Source organism: Lithobates pipiens, unplaced genomic scaffold (assembly GCF_037356315.1).
Source record: "Lithobates pipiens isolate NorthernLeopardFrog02 unplaced genomic scaffold, aLitPip1_a1.2 Scaffold_8, whole genome shotgun sequence".
In the NCBI taxonomy this organism is placed as follows: domain Eukaryota; kingdom Metazoa; phylum Chordata; class Amphibia; order Anura; family Ranidae; genus Lithobates; species Lithobates pipiens.
Genome location: NW_027507903.1, coordinates 297,450,112 through 297,470,556, shown reverse-complemented (window position 1 = coordinate 297,470,556; position 20,445 = coordinate 297,450,112). Strand labels below are relative to the sequence as shown.

The window sequence follows — 20,445 nt, the reverse complement described above, 5'->3', positions numbered from 1 at the left end:
AAAGTGCCCTGTATTGTAGTGGTTAAGAAGGTGAACAGCAGCTTAGACAAGGTGGGGTAACACAGTTCAATGTAGAGAAATCGTTTTTAACATTCACATGAGGTGCAGTAAACTCATACGACCATGTGCTTCACAAGATAGACGATTGCACTGAGCTTGATTGCAGAGCAGGCGTACACATATACACAGCAGGCTGTGGGAATTCTATACATCTTTTGACTATCCTGACTCCGATTGTTGTTAAGCGATTTATCCCTTGTGAGACCTCTATGCCTGGCCTGTAAAAGATATAATCACTGAGGACAATTCCCATCAGATAACTTGAACTCACCAAATACCAATTTCATCCACAAAGGTGCTTTTATTTTGAACATCAGGTTACAGCAGACGAGAAGATACAAACAGATGAATAGGTTTTAGTATTTATGCAGTCAAAAGATGATATTGTCTGTAGCTTACTATGCAGAATACATGTGTCCTGCCACATGTGGCTTGTAGCTGCATCGGTGACACAGGAAGTACAATCTCAGGAAGAAGGGTGGAGCATTACATACAAAGGAAGTGTTCCATAACATAAGAGAAAAAGAACATAAGAAAACAAGTGCATTACCACAAAAGGTCACTAGATGGCAGCATGTGAACTAAATATAAACATCCATAGAAAATGGTTAAGCAAACAATCTATATAAATTCCATGCCCCATTGGGGCAGCACACCCACATCCGGCTTCCCTCCTCTCCCGCCAGCTGTGGGGATCTGTCAGGATTGAGAGCGGAGCCGACCCTTCCTTTTCTGAATTGGACACAGTGAGTGAGTGCTCCTGTGTCCTGTGAAAACTGAGCAGAGTAACCTGTATGCTGAGTTTATGAATAGACAGGAGACGCTGTCTTCTGTCCATTCATCTTCAATGCTAAGAAAGGGACTAGGGCAGTGATGGCGAACCTTGGCACCCCAGATGTTTTGGAACTACATTTCCCATGATGCTCATACACTCTGCAGTGTAGTTGAGCATCATGGAAAATGTAGTTCCAAAACATCTGGGGTGCCAAGGTTCGCCATCACTGGACTAGGGAATCAATGTCCTCAGTCCCTTTCCCTGTCTCAAAGAGGAGATGTCAGGGGTCTGTTTAGACCCCCGATATCTCACGAAAGGCCCCCCCCCCCACAAACAGGGTTGATAAAAAAAATACAAAAATAATAAAAAAAATGAAATTGTAAACAAATTATAAAAAATTGAATTATAAAAAAAAATTATAAAAGAAAAAACTGCTGACATCACCCCCCTCCCTTACCAACACTGTCCACTGCCCCAACCCCCTCCCCCCAAAAATCATTAAAAAAAATTAAATTATAAAAAAAAACAATATGTAGAAATAAAAACTACTGACATCATCCACTGCCCTACTGACACCATCACCGCCACATACTCCCCACCCCCTCCCCAGAAACACTGTGAAAAAATATTCAAACATTTTTTTTAAATAAAATAATAAATAACAAAATTATAAAAAATAATAGAGAAAATAATAACAACAAAAAACTACTGACACACTGCTCTACTGACATTGTCTACTACCCCCACCCCCAATCATTGTGAAAAACAAAAAATAAAAAAATATAAATTGTAAAAAAGAATAAAAAAAATTAAAAAAACACCATCCACTGCCCTACTGACACCATCCTGGACATACTGCTCACCGCTGTACACTCCACACTCCTCACATGCACATTATACCCACCTACATACACTCTGCACTCCTCTCCTGCACATACTACCCACTGCCATACACTCCGCACTGTACATTCCCTATTTAACATCACTACATTCTGCATTATAAGTCATCTCAGACTCTGTAAACCCACATCCCATTTAAGCTATGCTCAATATGTAGCACGGTTTAGGCCATGTCCACCTCCCTGAGTTTTTGCAGGTTGTGGTGTCTGCCATTTTAAAAATTACTTCATGAAGCAAGTCTGGGGACACAGCAATCAGTAACCAGTGCAGATTCCCAACACACAACCTCGAGGATCAACTTAGGGTAACTACCCACAAGTCAGCTGCAGGGTTCAAGCTTCCTCTGTACACAAAACAGTGAGTCAGATAGTGCCTCTTAGGACCAGATCCCTAATAGTGTGGTTCTGCAAGCAGTTTGAGTGAAGTCTATTTACTCTTGGAGCTTCTGAAGCCTTCTAGAGCAGCTGCATGGTCCATGGACTGCTTGACATCAGTCCTGCACCTCTGGAGCCCTCCTGGGGAGAAGGAACTCTGGCCTTCAGTGTCTCAGACTATTTATCTCCATTCCAGCCTCTTACCGGACACCTCTCTCCAGGTATTGGCAAATACCCAAAAAGGATTCAGGATAGCTGATTTGAATCTCCCACCCTAAGCTCTGAAAATTTCTTTAATGGCAGGGGGCGCAATTAATCTCTTAGCGACCCTGATTAGGCCAGAATAAACAATCACTGCTCACCTGTTAACAGAAGGAGTAAAAAATGAAATTTGCCTAGCACCTATGCTAGGAGTGTGCTACACTGTACTAGTAGCAATACTTGATACCTTTTTTTCTAGTGCCCAGGTCAACAAATAGTTGAATTATGGTTAGCTGGATGGGGAGATGCTGCTTATTGACTCCCTTTCTTCTAAAGGTAGGGCAGTCTAAAGGGAGTCTAAAGGGTAGGGTAGTGTTTGATGCCTCCCACCCCATCACTTCCTTTTTAAGATATGTGTAGTATACAGCCAAGGCTTAAAGTGTATTAAAGCCTCATTAAAAAAAAAATTCAAATAACAAGCATGTCTATAATTACCTGCTCTGTGCAATGGTTTTGCACAGAGCAGCCCTGATCCTCGTCTTCTGGGTTCCCCTGCCAGCGCTCCAGGCCCCTCTTCTTCAGTGGGTACCCTCATGGAAAGCCACTTTCCATGGAGGCATGCTCCCGAGTCCTGCTGCTATGTCCATTGACACAGACAGCAGCAGGACTCGGCCCTGCCCCCGCCCCCCCCAGCTCCCGTGTCACAGTCTGTCTAAGCCCTTGTACACACGGTCGGAGAATCTGTCGGAATGAGTCTTATCGGACCGCGTCGTCAGATAATCCGACTGTGTGTGGTATGCATCCGACTGATTCCGTCCGATCCAAATTTCCAACATGTTGGAAATATTTCCCGACCAACTGGGCCGGACGGACCTAATCCGATCATGTGTAGAGCATTTTGTTCGGACCAAGTGCCACGCATGCTCAGATCAAATTCCTACATCAAAGCTATTGGCTACTAGCCTGAATGTAGTCCCATCGTAACGAAATTACGTCATCACGTTCTGAAAGATCGGATTTTTCGCCAACTTGGCCCAACCGTGTGTATGCAACAGTTTCGGACACAATCCGTCGGACTAAATCCGACGGGCAAAATCCGACGGATTTGGTTGGCAAAATCTCAGACCGTGGGTACGTGGGCTTAGGAGGGAGACAGCGGTGGGAGCCGTTGCACTTGTGCACATCGCTGGATTGGATCAGGCTCAAGTAAGAAAAAAAGCGGAGGGGGGGGGGGGGGGGAGCTGCAGTACAAAAGGTTTTTTCACCTTAAAGTGGAGTTCCACTCATAATTTCATCTTTATCTGAATCAGTTCCTTTCTGATCTCATAACAACATTTGGCCACATTTCTTTTTCTTCCTTACTGTATCTGTTGTGTTGCTAGGGTGTCACTTCTAAACTGCCATTTCTGTTGTGCTGCTAGGGTGTCCCTTCTAATCTGCCATTTCTGGTCCTCGGCAATGTACGTCATATCCTGCGGTGCCTGTGCTCCTAGGAGATGCGTGTCATTGTTCCCAGGAGTCAGTGGGCATCGCCGCAGGATTCATTGCCATAACAACGGGACAAGCCCTTCCTCTGCCACCGCCCGTTGTGATTGCAATCAGACAGTCTGCACTTAACCCCGTCTAGATTGTGCATGTGCCAGATTGGGAGGTGCATGCTGGGTAGCCAGCAGCACCTTATCCTGGAAGAGAGTCCTAGTGGGCTTCACATGCCCACAATCAAGATGGAAGCGCTCAGGAAGATGAAAACTAAGGTAAGTTAAATTCTAAAAAAGATGTACTCGAACCGGGATTGCATTATAGAAATGATTTACTGTATATTATTTATAGAAGCAGAGGAGATGCCAAAAAATAAATAAATAAAAAGATGTGGGCGGAACTCCACTTTAATGCCTAGAATGGCTTTAGAACCACTTTAAGCAAGCACTATCAGGGGTATTAGACAAGAATGTTGGAGTAGGATGACACAAGCAAAAGGGTTTCCTGTTATTATTTTGCTTTGGAGCCCCATAATTTGAAGTTATGCTTTTCACTGCAAAGCCAAAGGTAGGGACAACCTTACTGACAAATGAAAATAGCCCTAAAACGCAATCAGAACAGGATCAGTCATCTCATTTAGCTGCTGTAACTGAAAACACTCTAAAAATTAAATACACATAAATTTAAAAAAAAAATGCTAAGGATAATGAAAAGTGATTGGATGCCTTACCTAGTAACAAAGATTTGCTATGAATTAAAGACTGTAAATCTAAAGTTTTACTTGTCTGAGGCATGACCGGATAGAGAGATGCTCATATTGTCTTTAAAATATGTATGTATATGTATATGTTTAACATATGTAATATGTAACCATGTAACCCTGGGCCTGACATGCAGAGAAAGAACAACTTGTTTCCGATGCTCTCTCATGCAGAAAACACAAGACCGGACACAAAGCTTTCCATCTCTCCGGTAGTCCACTTCCCCTCCCAGACTAATTTTCTGTATATAATAAGACCAGTTATTAAAGCACTTTTCCCCTCAACACCCCCAACTGCCTTTCCTAAAGCAGTGCTGACACATTGTGTGCCTGTGAGCGTCGTGATTTCCTGGATACTCTGTTACCATGACAACAGCTGGGAGCAGTGTAATGAATAGGAATTCGGCAACACATGCCAACACATATACATTGCACGTGTGCACACACAGAACAGCACAAGCAATCATTACACCCACACCGTCATACCACATAGGCACCTACTGTGCTCGTTCTGTGCCCATTCGTTCGTCGTACACGGGGAGTTCGATTAAATCGAAGATATTTAATGTAATCAATTAAGCAAGATGCTCTTGGTGTACTAATGGGAGGAGCGGGGAAAAAGGGAAATTATTGCTGGAGGAGGAGGTGGGTTAGGAGGAGTGTGAAAGAAGGGAACCCAGGCACTGGGGACACAGACAGTTTATCCCTCAAGGATAAAGGAAAGCGCGTGTGGATGCGTGTAATCCTTAAGACAGGGAGCGCTCTCTGGTGTGACAGAAAGGTAAAGAGACAGATAAAACTAGAGGATTTGCGAGAGTGGCAAACTGCAAAGCTGAGGGAGGGAAAAGAACAAGAAAAAAAAAAAAAGCTAGGCACGAGTTATAGGGGGGAAAAAAAAAAGAGAAAATGGAAATCGCAAACGAGACCAGGAAATAGGAGACGCTGTAAAGCAAAAGGAAAATGATCTTGCTTGGATCAATGAAACGCAATTTTGAGATCATTGAGTGTAAAAATAAGAATAAAGGTAAGAAATAGACTAAAGGAGGAAAAGAAGAAAAAAAAAGGCACTTTGACAAAACAGAGTGATGTCTACAAGACAGACGTACAGAGGAAGCAAATAAGAACTGCCATAAGGCACAGCGGAAAATGAGTGAAAATCATAAGGAGGGGGAGAGGAGGAATCACAGAAAGCAAGAGTGAGAGGAGACGTGGTGCTGGCAAACAGGGCTGATGATGATGATGATGATGATGATGACAACTAGGCAGGCACACAGAACAAGGGGCATTAAATCAGGTGAGGAAATGGAAGCAGAAGGGAATTCTCTCTTCGTCACTACTCAGTAGAGATAGGAACCCCCAGCCGCCTGCTGCAACCCTTCACAATTGAACTGGTTTAACTGGTGCCTGCTGATTCTACAGCCTGTGGGTGGACTTTAAACAAGGTTTTTGGTGCCTGAAAGATATTGCCAGACTCCCCAGCTGCGGGCACTGAATAAGATGTTGCATGTCCCTTGGAGTGTGCCACCAACACCACACATCAGAGGAGCTGCAGTCGTTTACTGAGACAAGAACACAGCCCAGGGAGGCTCAAACCTTCACAAGCCAAATCTGGGGGTGGGAGTTGTAGGAAGGAGGAAGACAGACTGTCAGCTCAGTGTACCAGGCAACAAAAGGCTGGCACCATTCTGTCTGCCTGTCTCCTGCAGAGCTTTGCTTCCAATCACAAGGCTACCCTACAACCTCAGGTACCAGGGAACCTCTGCAAAGGGAGGGGCAATAGGATAAGGGGTGATATATCATTGGGGACACAATAAGAGGTGAGTCTGATGTATAACAGGATGTGAAGGGGGGGGGGGGGGATTATACCTATGTGTCATGCATAGATGTACAGCATTGCATTGCATGCTGCATGGAGGGGTAGCTGACGGTGTACAATGTATGCATGATTGTTTTATATATATATATATATATATATATATATATATATATATATATATATATATATATATATATATATATATATATATATATATATATATATATAGTATGTATGTATGTGTGTGTATATGTATATACATATATACATTTTTGGAGAGATAACAGAAGTATACACAGTTTTCTGCTACCACCATATGGAGGCAATATTAAATGTGTGTGTATAATGGAGGCAGCAAACTATGTATTGGCAAAGTCTGATTATTAGATCGGGTTGTCCATAATGTCTCTATTTGTTATTCTGTAGATTTGATGCATCTCCCTGTTGCTTCTACTCTGTTGCTAACGAATGTGCTATGGATGTGGATCCTAGGATAGAAGTAGCATACACCATATGAATTAAACATGGATTTTTACTGGTATTTCAATAAACACTACATATAAACTCTTTTCTTACAAATGCATATTTATCTAAACAAACTCTCAATATGTACATAATACCTAAATGATATGGGCCTTATGCTATGCTGAATATCTTGATTTTACTTCATTATTGCAAGCTTAATTGTGCAATTGCTGTGCATGGTAACTCACACGATAGGCATTGCCCATACTGTAGCATACTTAGCTGCACTGTAAAAAGCACATTTGGACTTTTTCGCATTTTTGGTATACACCAGACACCTATATGCTTCTCTGCAGTCTTCCAGACATAACTCTAACTACTACACAGCCATTTAATACACACAATAAAGGCAACTGGAGTAAGAAACAGGAACTTAACATTTTCTTTGGTATCGTGTGAAACTTTCCTGTATGGTTATAGGCTACGTACCAGGGCAAGTATATAATCATGCTGCCACGTGACATGGTATTCATATTGTTACTTTTAAGAAGTTATTTCTAAAAAAATAAAAATAAAAAAATAAATAAATTTATATATATTTGATAAAGGTTCCATAAAAAGTAAGAAAAGCTAAATTATTATGCTAAATGTAGAAATTAATTCAAATCAATTGTCTTTCAGATGTTTTGTTGCCTACCAGTACTGCATGTAAATATTAGTAAAACATCTATGTCTAAAAATGAACAAATTGTTTTAGGAATCCAAAGAATTACGCAAATCTCATCTTGAAGGAATGCAAATATTCAATTCAACTGAGTTTGCGCATGCCACTATACAGAGAATCATGAATCTTGATTGCTTGATTTCCCCTGACTGGACAAATCTAAATGTACATATTCAGGAGAACTGAAAATAAGCCTTTGATTCATTGAATTTGCTAGATTACGACTATTGACAAATTGATTTGTTTATCTGTTTATGTCTATTAAAGTTACTACTTTGAGTTGTGCCTTCTACTGCTGATCTTCTAAAGACATACGCACACATGTGTGATAGGCTGGTGGGCCTTGGCGAGTTCATCCATTCAAGTTCAGAGGTTGTTCTCTTCTTAAACCTGCTGATATTTTAAAATCCAGACATATAAAATTAGGGAACTGAAGAGCTAAGTATGATTTAGAACACCTCTACATTTGTGGTCAGGCTAATTAGCATCTAATTTTATATACTCAGATTTAAAGCTAAACTCCAGGTTAAGTAAATATTGTCTAAATACAAGAGGCACGCAAATTATTATTTAAATCTTGGTGTGCTTTGTGTTTTTCTTCCAGATCTGTAGAAAAAGAGGTGAATGTGACACTCTGCCTCTATGCAGGATGTTCCTGTAATAAAGACTAGTCACTGCTGCTCTCTCTACTCGTGCAGGGCACTGGTCTTGTCTCCACCCCCTCCTGTAGTTCTCTGTGGGCAGCCTGTAGTGGGTGGAGTTGTTGGGCCCCTCCCACAGCTCTGGTCTCTACACAGGCTGTGTGCAACACAGTGTTGATGTCACTGATATATTTATAAAGTAAAATCTCGATTTGTAAAAGCAATTGGTGTACACAATGTAGGTTTATATCCTTTGTGGCTATTGAGTAATGTATTTCAATTAAAGTTTTTCTTCTTGGAGTTTAAAGCTTTAAATACATACATAATTAAACCAAAGCTATGGTTTCTTATTTATTGTCAACATTCATTAGGATTATCTACCATGAAGGTAAATTGTTTCAATGACTGGGTTTAAGTGCGTTTTACAAGTGCGTCTTTTTTAATTGTGCACTGACTGCAAAAATGAATGATTTCAGGCAAACGTCTGGTAAACTGATTTTTTTTAACAGTCTGTATTGTACATATTCAGTGAAAAGTTAAGTCTTTTTTTTTTCAAGATTTGGATTGGAGTGATGTGGGGTTTGTGTTCTTGTTAGGGAGATTCACTCTATAATTGTAATGATCACCAATGTCACGAAGAATGAAAGTAAGAGTGAATCCAAAATATTGAGTTGCCACATGAACAGGAATGGATGGGAATTTTTCCAATGGGGACACTTACCTTGAAAAATGTCTAAAAAGAATTCCCCACCCTTACTTCATGTTGAGTCTACAGGACAGAAAGTGAAGGGAAATCTCCATAATAAGACACAGATGGCACAGAACAACTTTAACCAAATTCTATCCAAAATGAAAAAAAGTACTTTGATTTTGGCTATTCTTTAACTGTCATTTTACAGTGCAGGTTTGAAAATTAAATTGACCATCTGATTATGGGCACTGACAATAATTCTTTTAGACATTTTAATAAAAAAAAAATAACATTGACCTCATATACATTTCAAATAGACATATGAGAAAATATTATGAGCAGCACAGATAGTTATTTTTTAACACTACATAATTGTACAGTCATTTAAAGCAGAACTATCAAAAAAAAAACAGTACTTCACATAAATCAGTAAGGCACATGAAAGCATGACAAATTTACATTGCTATTTTAGCTCTCAGCCTAGGTCACAGTCATTGGCTACCAATCATCACCGCTGTTTTCAGTCAGCGGTAAGATAAGAGCATGAGAAAGAGTACCCTTACATACATAATGCAAGAAAGCCCTTTCCAGCTGGTTGTGCAAGCAATTGGGGGGGGGGGGGGGCTTAAACTGCAGTTTTTCATTGCTGATGGAGGCCTGAATGATGTCTGAGCTGGTATTGAAACTATGATAAGGTCCAACTTCAAACAAATTCACTTCCAGATGAGTGAATGTGGCCAACTGGGCCTTTATAAGCCAATGCAAATCTTAATTTTTCACGCAAAGGTATTATCATTGTCAGAGGCATCATTATATTTTAGTTTCAGAGTATTTTTAGAAATTTAATCTATTCCAGGGATCTGCAATTAGCAGACCTCCAGCTGTTGCAAAACTACAAGTCCCATCATGCCTCTGTCTCTGGGTGTCATACTTGTGGCTGTCAGAGTCTCGCTATGCCTCATGGGATTTGTAGTTCTGCAACAGCTGGAGGTCCGCTAATTGCAGATCCCTGATCTATTCATTCAGGGATGGCATTTTTTGTGATTCTAAAATGTCTACAAATAATATGACCATTGACCAATAGCAATATTATGGTTCCTTTTGGGGAGGTTTCTTAATAGATGCTATATGTCCCGAAAGTATCAGTAAGAGAGCTAACTTTGGGGAGTTAAAGGTACTTCCCTAAATAATGTGCTATGTGTATATGTAGAGTAATGGGTCCCAGAGGGCTTTGACTTTACTATAGTTGTAGCGCATCATCAGCAGTATTAGGGTATTAATGTAATGGCGTTCTTGAAGACAGTCTAACAATCTGAAAAAGGTTAAATTGGTTGTAAACCCTCACATATATCCAGTGAGGTGACTATCCTAAGGTGATATACAGAGATGAAACAACTCCTTCTACATAAGTTGTACATGTTTATCTACAGCCCTCTCATCTCTATAGTCTTCTAAAACAGACAGATTCAAGGCTATTTCTCAGCTTCAGCAGGTAGGGGTGGGGATCTGAGATCACACACTGTACAGAATAGAGAGGAGAGCTAAATGTAATATGAAACATGAGTGGAGAGAAAGGACACACCTGCCCTCTATACAGTCTCATACACAGCTGAGGATGTCAATCACAGGCTGTGAGCTGAGGGGAGGGGGCTTCTCCTGAGATTCTGTGATGCTGGAATAACCTGTCAGAAGTGACTAATGCAGATAGCAGAAGAAAGATAGAGGAAACAGAAACCACACTCAGTGCTTTAAATTGAGGCTATAGCAGGATGTGTTTTGGTCATTTTTCATTTCTGAGGTTTACAGTAACTTAAGAGTGGAGTGCCCAACTTTTGGGAGACTGTGTCCACCCGACAGAGGAAGCCGAAGCATGTTTAATCCAGCTATGTGTCAGGGTTGACTCCTGATTCCTTCTTTACTGATGTGGGGAGGTTAGTGGAGAACTCTCTCCCCATCAATCATGGATATCGGAAGCTAAGGTTCTTCTCAGTTCTTCGCAGTTCCATCTGGAGAAGAAGACTTTGAAACATGGATGGACTAGGCTTCATGAGAACTAGAAGAGTGAGAAATCCCTGAGGCTTTAATGAAACAGAGAATTAGTGAGAGTCTCAGGGGTACTGCTGCTAAAGTGATTTGTAACTTCAACTTGGGAAAAGCAGGACTGTGTAGCCTCGGACCATATTAAGGTGTTGTATGTTGTGTTTAGATGAGTAGAGAAACTTCCCAATTTATTAAAAACGTTCAAACACATTCACCAGCAAAGAGGGGGAAGCTTTCTAACTTCATAACTTACATAGACAAGGTCCTACATCAAATCTTTAAAAAAAATTGTCTAGATCCATGAGAGGACTACGTGGTCTTACAAGTGCTTACTGGGCACCCAGATCTGCTCCCACCTATCCAGAACTAGTGAAGAAAATTTGAGAGGAGGAGGGTCTGTTAAGCAAGAAGAGTCAAAATCAAGCTACTTCGAGCAAGTCACCAATTAAGTAAGAGAAAGTTTTTGTATTGGTAGCTCAAAGTGGTGGCTTTAATCTATGATGGTGATGATGAGCAAATGATGGAGTTGGAAGCTGACCACATCTAACCCCAGAGTCTCAATGGAATCTGCAGCAAATGATTTGTTGACCCAGGAGGCACAGATGAAAATGCAACAAATCATGATGCAAGTAATGGAGGCCCATACGAGCATGCAAAAGTCTCTGACAGATATGAAGCAGACTGTGTCCACTCTAACTTCAGAGAAAGAAACCAAACAAGAAGATATGTTCTCACCCCCTGTAATAAGAAGTTATCATTGCAGGGAAGCTGAGCATTTCAGGGCACAATGCCCTAACAGAGAGACTGTGTCTGACTTAACTGCTGAAGTTCTGAAAGGATTGCAGAAACTGTTCCCCGGGAAGCCAGAAGGGCAACTTCAAAGTGTACATGCTAATTGATGTTCATCTTAAAGAGGAACTGCAGTCTGCTCACATCACTTGTAATAAAAACATCTTTGCCATTCTAAAGCTTCCCTCCAACCACTTTGCATATTATTTTATATATACTATGATTCTGTAATTGCCCAATATGCTGCAGAAATCTCCCTCCACTATCTGGCTGCACCCATTTTACCTGTGGGCAGCTGAAGCTGCTGCCTGTTCACTTCCTGGATTTATACATACACACAGAGGCACACCTCCAGATCTGCAGCCCTCATTGGCCCTCTTATAACTCATCCCCTCTCCCTTCCTGGCAAACTCTCACGAGAGTGAGAGAGAGAGCTGTGCATGATGTCATAAGCCTAGGGTTTTTACCAGACAAGAAACAGGAAGTGGGCTGTATAAGGTATTTACTGGCAGAAAAAAAACTTTTTACTATCCAAAGTTAAAACAACGAGGGCAGAAGATTTAATAAATGGAAAGTTAAAAAAATTACTAAAGGTCCACTTTCACTTACTTGTTCCAATAAAGTTGATGTTATGGATGAAATGTGCTTGAAGGGTTTCAACCCATTTTTGGGGACCAAATAGTTTTAGGGGGGTATGTAGCCAGGTGCTGGGCTACAGCAATACGGAGAAGGAGACGTTGCTTTTTATTAATCTCTTCCTCTATTGAGATACTGATGCTATGCTGCACCATTATCCCCTGGCCAGCAGGAAGAGAACTTAAGCCAAGCAAGTATATAGACTTCTATGCAGAGTGCTGAGAGTCCAGAGAGTTGTAGTTTGAGATGGCAGCCATGTAATGGTATCAATAGATTCCTTACACTACAGATCCCAATAGGCACTGTGCAGTAGGAGGAGTAGAGAGATGATTTTAAATAAACTGTCTGGAAAAGTTCCTCCTCTTGGCACCGTGAGAGGGAGAGAGCAGCTCTGTCTGGATATTTGTCATCCCGGTGGAGATCCAAGCCTGAGACTGGGAGTGAGAACACCTGGGGCAGCGCAGCACCATGTCACACACCTGGTTGGAGGTCAGTCTGGCGAGAGAGCTTCCCTTGCGTCTAAGCGCCAAACACCCCAGGAGGTGAGAACAGGGAGCACTAGGCTCAAAGAAGTATGAGTGCCATTTAGGTTGATGCGCTGGAAGTTGCTTGCAGTGAAGACCACAGCACAGGACAACTGTCAGCTGGACTGGTAGGATTAATGACAGAAACTCTTTTGTCCCTGGAAGTGTAGAGGGACCAAGGCAGCGACCACAAGCAAGGTAAAACCAGAGGCAGAAGCAAGGTCAGGCAAGCAGGATCAGACTGAGGAGACATAGTCAGTATGGTAGCTGAGGTCATACATGGGAAGATAAGCCAGGGAGTAGGCAGAAGTGTGATCATAAACGGAGCTGAGGTCATACACAGGAAAGCAGAGAAGCAGGAAGGATATATATTTGATATAACACTATTGTTGGGTACTAAGTATTACTTTCATGGAATTCCTGTGATATTGTTTGTACAGTCAACCTGGTGTGTTGGGGGGGGGGGGGTTCTTCAGAAGGTTGGGACTAAGAACAGAGGATCCATTCCATCCAGCAGCTCCTATGGGGGTAGTGTGATATATATACTGGGTATATATAGTTTTAATTTACTATTGTTGAACCATATATTTTATCATTCCGGATGCCTATCCACCATAAGTCACAGGGGTGTATATTCTGATATCAGCAACAAACATTCCTCACTCACCACGTGAGGCAGAGGGTGTGGTGCTGTTCATAGAGTCATAGGCACAAAAACAGGAGACCCAGCACATCAATCACTCCTTTGGGGGTAAGTGCTACTGGTATAACATTTGTAAAACTTTGAAGTCTATAAGTAAACAGTATTTCTCTAAAAAGGTACAGATATGTTGGAGTCCTTGTAGAGTCAATACTGATTTTAAACGATTATATGACTATTGTAGGGCCAGAAAAATCCTTTCTGTCAGAAACCCTAGGCGCCTGATATTAAACCGTGGATTTTCTAGTATAGTAAATTGTGGACCTAGTATTGTCGATATTAAGAAAGAGTGACATATGTAAGTCCAGTACTGGGCTTGTGCTGGAAGTAATGGGGGTTATTATCCAGATTTAGAATGTGTGAATGTTAACATCCAAAGAGTGTCTTAGGCTGTATAGGTAATATGGTGGTGTCTAAGGGTGACCCCCTGGTTTTTCCTACTTGAAATGAATGAAGCACCCTGGCCAGTGTTGCTGCTCTATGGTAAAACTTCAGTCGAGGTCCTTGCACTACTCTGTAGCAAATGTGCTGGAATCAAGCTCACATAATGCACAGAGCACAGGAGTCAGGACTTCAGAACCTGTACAGATCTTCCATCCAGTAAAGCTCCCCTTAATGCAGCTCCTCCTAGTACAATCCCATCCCCCACACTTACTACAGCTTACCCCAGCACAGCTCACCTTAGTACCAATCTCCCTCCCCAGTACAGAGTTGATTGATGCTCAACTTTGCCATGAATGGTTAGATTTAGGTCTACTCTTTTCCACATCATGAACCTCCCTGTTAGTCCTGTAATGTGATGGGTAACTTTATTGATTAATAGGTAGGGTAAGTAGACAAGAGGGTACAAGATGAAGGTTTATTTTTGCAGATAGATATTTACTTATACCTCCAGCTACCCAGGCCTAGGGCGTTTTTTTCTCAGAGAATAGGTGCAGGAACTCCTGCCTTCTGAGTCAGCCCTTGACTCCACCCCCTACCCACCTGTGACCACCGTTCCTTGGTTCCACCCCTTACCCACCTCCCAGTACCACCTCTTTTAGAGAATACAGAACCAAGTATAATTTTGTGGTGCTAAGTATTTTGTATGGAATTGTTAATGATAACAAGAAAGGCAGTAAAATAGATCTAGCAACAATAGATACACCCCAGCAACAATGGACCCCCAACAACCAGCATCAGTAAACAATTGACTCCCTGCAATATAGGACCCATCCCCAGGAAAAATAGATCCCCACCAGCAACAATAGACCTCCCCAGCAACAATAGACCTCACTGCAAAAATAGATCCCCTCCAGCAACAATAGATTCCCTAGCAGCCAGCATCAATGGACCCACCAGCAGACATAAACAAAGACCCCTTCCTCGAAGCTGAAGTCAGATATTTATTTTATAACTTAGAACACTTCACATATTCTTATGATCATTCCAAATAAAGAATTTTCCCTCTGATTATCATATAATGTGTAGGCCCTATTAGTGATTGACAAATCTGATACAGGGTAGACTTACCATTCCACAGATATGGTCATACCCAGTTAGAAGAAAATTTGGGGCCAAATGGGACATTTCCAACTTCATCAAAAAAATTATCCCTTTTGGCCACAGGGGAGGGTACAATGTTAACTGACAAGGCTTCCTCAGCTATTGTATAATCACCAAAAAGCATATTTTTTGGGGGGACATAAGCATATGGCAAGAACCAGTTATGATATATAAATTAAAGTTAATCCTATTCATATTAATCAACTTGAAATAACCTTCCACTAATCTCTAATGAAAAATGAATGTAATGATTTGGCATGGATTAGGGTTACTATTAGTGCACTTGGTATGCTCGTCTAATCTCTTGCACTAACTTGCCTAATAAAACTGCCACCATTGTTTTCATAGATTACATTACTTGATGATGAGAATGCAAGCAGGCTTAAAATGCAGTGGTACAGATCTACTGTGCTTAAATTGTGCAAAATATAAAATAGGAATCTATTGTACAGTACCTATCCAATCCATTACCATTACCAGCATATAACTCATTGGATCTTCTTAAATGGCATTGTATATGTATAGAATACTCATTTGAATGCTTCTTGTCCCCCCCAACCCTATTCTCGTAGCAATGGATGGTGTGCACAAGTGAAGGCATAACATGCTTGTAATGACTATACTCAACTTAATTGTTATGCATGTGTGTGTTAAGGTATACAAAAAGATAGTATATTCGATCACAGGATATTCATGTTAGTAATAGTAATGACATTTTTATACAACTCCTAAAGTTGCCACAATAGTTTCCAATAGACAAATTTAGTGGTATTTCACGTATAGCATCAAGGTGTTTGAGGTCCAGTAAACGTGAATATTAGTTTGAAAACTTTTTATAAATTATAATAATGATAACAATAGTAATTTCATGTTACATATTTTGTTGGGCCCATAATGGATGCTTTCATGTTGTGAAAACATATTTTTATATGATAAAATCACAAATATTTAAACAAATTATGAACAAGTAGTACCTAACTAATTTTTGGATATTTGATTGAAATCAATATCGATTCAAATTCAAATCAAATTCAATTAGCATATGGACATAAAAAATTGAATTGAATTGAAAACAAAAACAAATCGAATTACAAAAACAAATCGTCCTAACATAACAAATGTAACTAAACTACATTTTAAACTTAACAAATCCATACAAAGTTAAACATTTTTTTTAATTCTGCACATGTCTACTCCTTTTTACAGCTTCCCCCAGCACAGCTCTCCCTTCCCACCTTAGTACACCTGCCCATCAGCACAGCTCCCCTGTTTAGATCCCCTCCAGTACATACTGTATCTCTCCCGCCAGTACAAATTGTCTCTAATAAGTACAGATCCTTCATTAAACACTCACTGGTCAAACCGGGCAGTTCAGAGTGAGAGGAAGCCCACCCTCAGCTGTGTAATGCTAGGTACACACGGGCTGAAAATCAGCTGAAAATTGTGGGTTCATCAGTTACCAGCCAACTTTAAGTCCATGTGTACAACTACTTGTGCAACAGTCAAACGATCATGCTGGAAAACCAGTAGCTGATCAGCGCTCATTGGAGTGTCCCACGATCAGAACACAATAGCACAGCGGGGAAGATCGTTGTACTAACATTGTATAGTTAGTACAGCGACCTCCTAATTTTTTTTGTTTGTTTGGGTTGAACAAAAAAATAAAAAACAATTTCCTGTGTGTACTATTCTTAATGTCACCGGAGTTGGGGAGAAGATAAGGGACTCTGCCCTCACTCTGAACTGTAGCTGCCTGTGTCAGACCTGACAGACAACTGGAGCTGTGACTTATTCAGATTCAGAAGTGGTGGCCCATCCATTAGGGGTGCAGGGGCACCAGCCCCCCCATCCATGAGGTCGGCCTGCCTAATCTACATGCAGGGCGCCGGACACATGGATTCCATTGTTTTTTTTAAGCACGTGATTAGAGCCAGAGGCTGTAATAGGCTTCAAATAAGGGTGGGCTCAGGGTGCAGAGCACTGGGCCCTGATCCCACCCAGTTGTGTGACAATTACAAACGAATATTCGCTATTGTCACACTAATTCTCCTCCCGGCCAATCTGGAAGTGGGTCTGAGACCTATTTCCTGATTAGCCAAAAGGACACGCAGTCCAATTGGCCTAGAAGTAGGAGAGAAGAGACGCATGGCAGAGGCATGGCAGAAGCTGCAGTGATGCCTGCGGAGGAGAGCAGGGGACGGGGAAGTCGCCGATGTGATGCCTGTGGAGGAGAGCAGGGGAAGGGGAAGCCCCTGCCCATGATGCCCAGGAGGAAAGCAGGGGAAGGGAAAACTGCTGCCCGCTGCCCGGGTGAAACACTGCACACTATAGATGGGGTAAGTGCCGGTGCTCCTGATGGGCAATGCCTTTGTCATTACCTTCCTCCTATCCTGTACTTTTCAACATAGACACTAAGCATTCCCAAAATAACAACTAGAAGGCTAGTTAGGCTCATTGAGGTAACTCTGGAAGTCTGCACAGGAGAAAGGACAGGTCTGAATTTCAGACATGATCATCAAGTGTTGTATGCACTTATGGAACAGATATAAGAAAACAACTTGTATTCCTTTCTCATATTTTGGATGGGTAGCTGGGTCTGCTCCCTGAATCTATGATGTGTAACTTTCAAGGGAGGTTATAATCTGTTTGGGAACAGCAATGAAGCAGCTATGTAGAAGTGCTTGTAAACCCTCACATATACACAGTGAAGGAAGCTGTAACTTGGCGGAGGCAAGATTAAAAGTGGGCCCTAGGCATCAAGAAAGATAAAAATGCAGCGTGGTGCCGCAAAATGTGGGCATGGTTTAAATTCTGTTAAATGTTGGGCGTGGCTTAAAGGGAGTGTGGTTAAGTACATATAGATTTAGTGTTGTTCAGCCTGCAGGCTTCAATGGAAGTCATCTAACAGATTCCTCTAACCTGGCTATAAAGAACAGATGAACAAATCTCCTGCTGTGGTTAATGTATTTTGAGAGCAGGCCCAGGCAGTTGTAAAAATACACAAACAGTGCATATGCTTCGATGTGGACGCTGTTTGGCCAACAATTTTCCACCTGGCTCCTTTGAATTTTCGCTTTGTGTATGGCCAGCTTTAGACTGATGTCAATAAAAGAAATGTCCTATTGAAAGTATCCCCCTAAGCCCTTGTACACACGGTCGGACATTCCGACAACCAAATCCGTCGGATTTTGTCTGACGGATTTTGTCCGGAACTGTTGCATACACACAGTCGGACAAAGTTGTCGGAAAATCCGATCGTACTTAACGTGATGACATTATTTCATTAGGACGGGACTACGTTCAGGCTAGTAGCCAATAGCTTTGGTCTAGGAATTTGATCTGAGCATGCGTGGCACTTTGTCCGATCAGAATTCTCTACACATGATCGGACAAAGTCCGCTCGGATCATGTTGTCGGAAAATTTTATAGCTCAGCTGGAAAACTTGGTCCGTCGGATACTCCGACGGAAACAGTCCGATGGAGCCCACACTCTGTCGGATTATCCAACAACACGGTCCTATCAGACATTGTCCATCGTAATGTCCGACCGTGTGTACAAGACAGATCCAAACTGTTGCATTTTCCCTTACTTTCCTTTTCTGTAAAATAGTCACCAGTACAAATAGAGTATTAAATCTCTCAAATGAATCACAAATGCAGTGCATTTTGAACACGGTTCAGGAAACATGCACAGCACGCCAGATTTCCCACTCCGTGTTCTAGTGTGGCCCTAAATGTGCATTTTTGCTATCTCCCAAACACAAGTGTAAACAGCCTCTAACAATAATCATCTCACTTAGCACCTGTGATCATCCATTATCAAGATGATGAACACACAGTACAAGCCGTACTGTTTGATCATCATGATAATAATGATAATCACAGGTGCTGAGTGAGCTGTGGCTGCAGATAGTGTTTTCACTATATACTACCCCTGTCAGGAGCAGGAATAGTATACAATGAATTAAAGCCCTTCAAAGAACATTATCTGCAGCATGTGTACTGCATATTCCTCCTTCTCTAATAGTGCCACCACTGCCACCTGAGCACTATATTCCCGCTCTGAATCCTCTGAAACACTGCTGGCTATAACCCTGCCTTCCATCGGCCAATAATGAGTGAGGAAGCTACAGTATCACTCTGCCAGGGCTACAAAGAGTCTGCGGGGCAGATGGACCTTCGATCCAAGCATAGGCAAATGCAACGCAGGTGCCTCCGCCTCTTGGCTGACAATGAAAAAAGTACATCCTTGCTACTACCTCTTGGGCTCCTCTGGTAGAAATTATGGGACCCAAGGACATATTTAGGACTAACAGCGATTTACTCCACATGTGCCATGTGTGTCAGGGCACAATGGGCCCCCTTCCCTCTGGGCCAATGTGCACTGCACACCCTGCACACATGGATAATACAACACTGCATTCTATGCATTAAAGTAAAAAACCTTCTGGGTGCAGCCCATACTTACATTTGACTGAGCCCCATATCGATCTAGTGAGGTACATAAGAGCTGCAGCGCTCCTGGTCTCTCCCTCCTCATTGACTCACACAGTAGTGGGAGCCATTGGCTCCTGCTGTTGTCAACCACGGCCAGAGAGCCAATGAAGAGAGAGCAAGGTACAAATTACAAATCAAGATCCATAAAGACATGGATGAGAGAGTTTGGGTTGGAGGAACTTGACTGGCCTGCACAAAGTCCTGACCTCAACCCAATAGAACACCTTTGGGATAAATTAGAGTGGAGACTCGTTCTCATCCAACAGTGCCTGACTTCACAAATGCACTTGTGAAAGAATGGTCAAACATTCCCATAGACACACTCCTAAACCTTGTGGATAGCCTTCCCAGAAGAGTTGAAGCTGTTATAGCTGTAAAGGGTGGACCAACTCAATATTGAACCATATGGGCTAGAACTGGGATGCCATTAAAGCGGAGTCCCAGCCATTTCTGTGTTTATTAAAAGTCAGACTGTAAAACTGTAGCTGCTGACTTTTAATAAACACACACTCACCTGTCCCATGATCCAGTGATGCCGCTGCCCGAAGCCTCAGTTCTCTCCCCAGCATCTCACCGGCGCCGGCATCACTAGTGTGGGCAGCTGACTGTGACAGCTTGTGGCTTCACAGCTGGGTGTGCAAATCGTGCTGCGCATCCTGAATGGCTGGGCAATCTTCTGGTACCTGTGATGTGTCCCAGAAGATTGCAGGAAGGGAGCAGAAGTGAGAGCTGGGTACCTGTCAAAACTAGGTAGCCACTCCCCCCCTCCCCAAAAAAAAAATGACATGCCAAATGGGGCATGTCAGGGGGTCAAGAGTCCTTAAAGCG

At 42.0% G+C, this 20,445-nt stretch overlaps 1 protein-coding gene across 2 annotated transcripts in view; it reads left to right on the top strand.

Moving 5' to 3' along the window:
• The first annotated feature begins 5,309 nt into the window (after positions 1-5,309).
• Positions 5,310-20,445, top strand: part of PRR7 (proline rich 7, synaptic) — a 113,383-nt gene continuing 98,247 nt past the window's right edge. The window contains exon 1 of one of the 2 annotated variants that reach the window (XM_077472541.1): positions 5,310-6,294. The gene's annotated coding sequence lies outside the window, so the exon portion shown is untranslated. Of the gene's footprint in view, positions 6,367-20,445 lie in introns of both variants that reach the window. The other variant, XM_077472540.1, reaches the window with a different exon arrangement.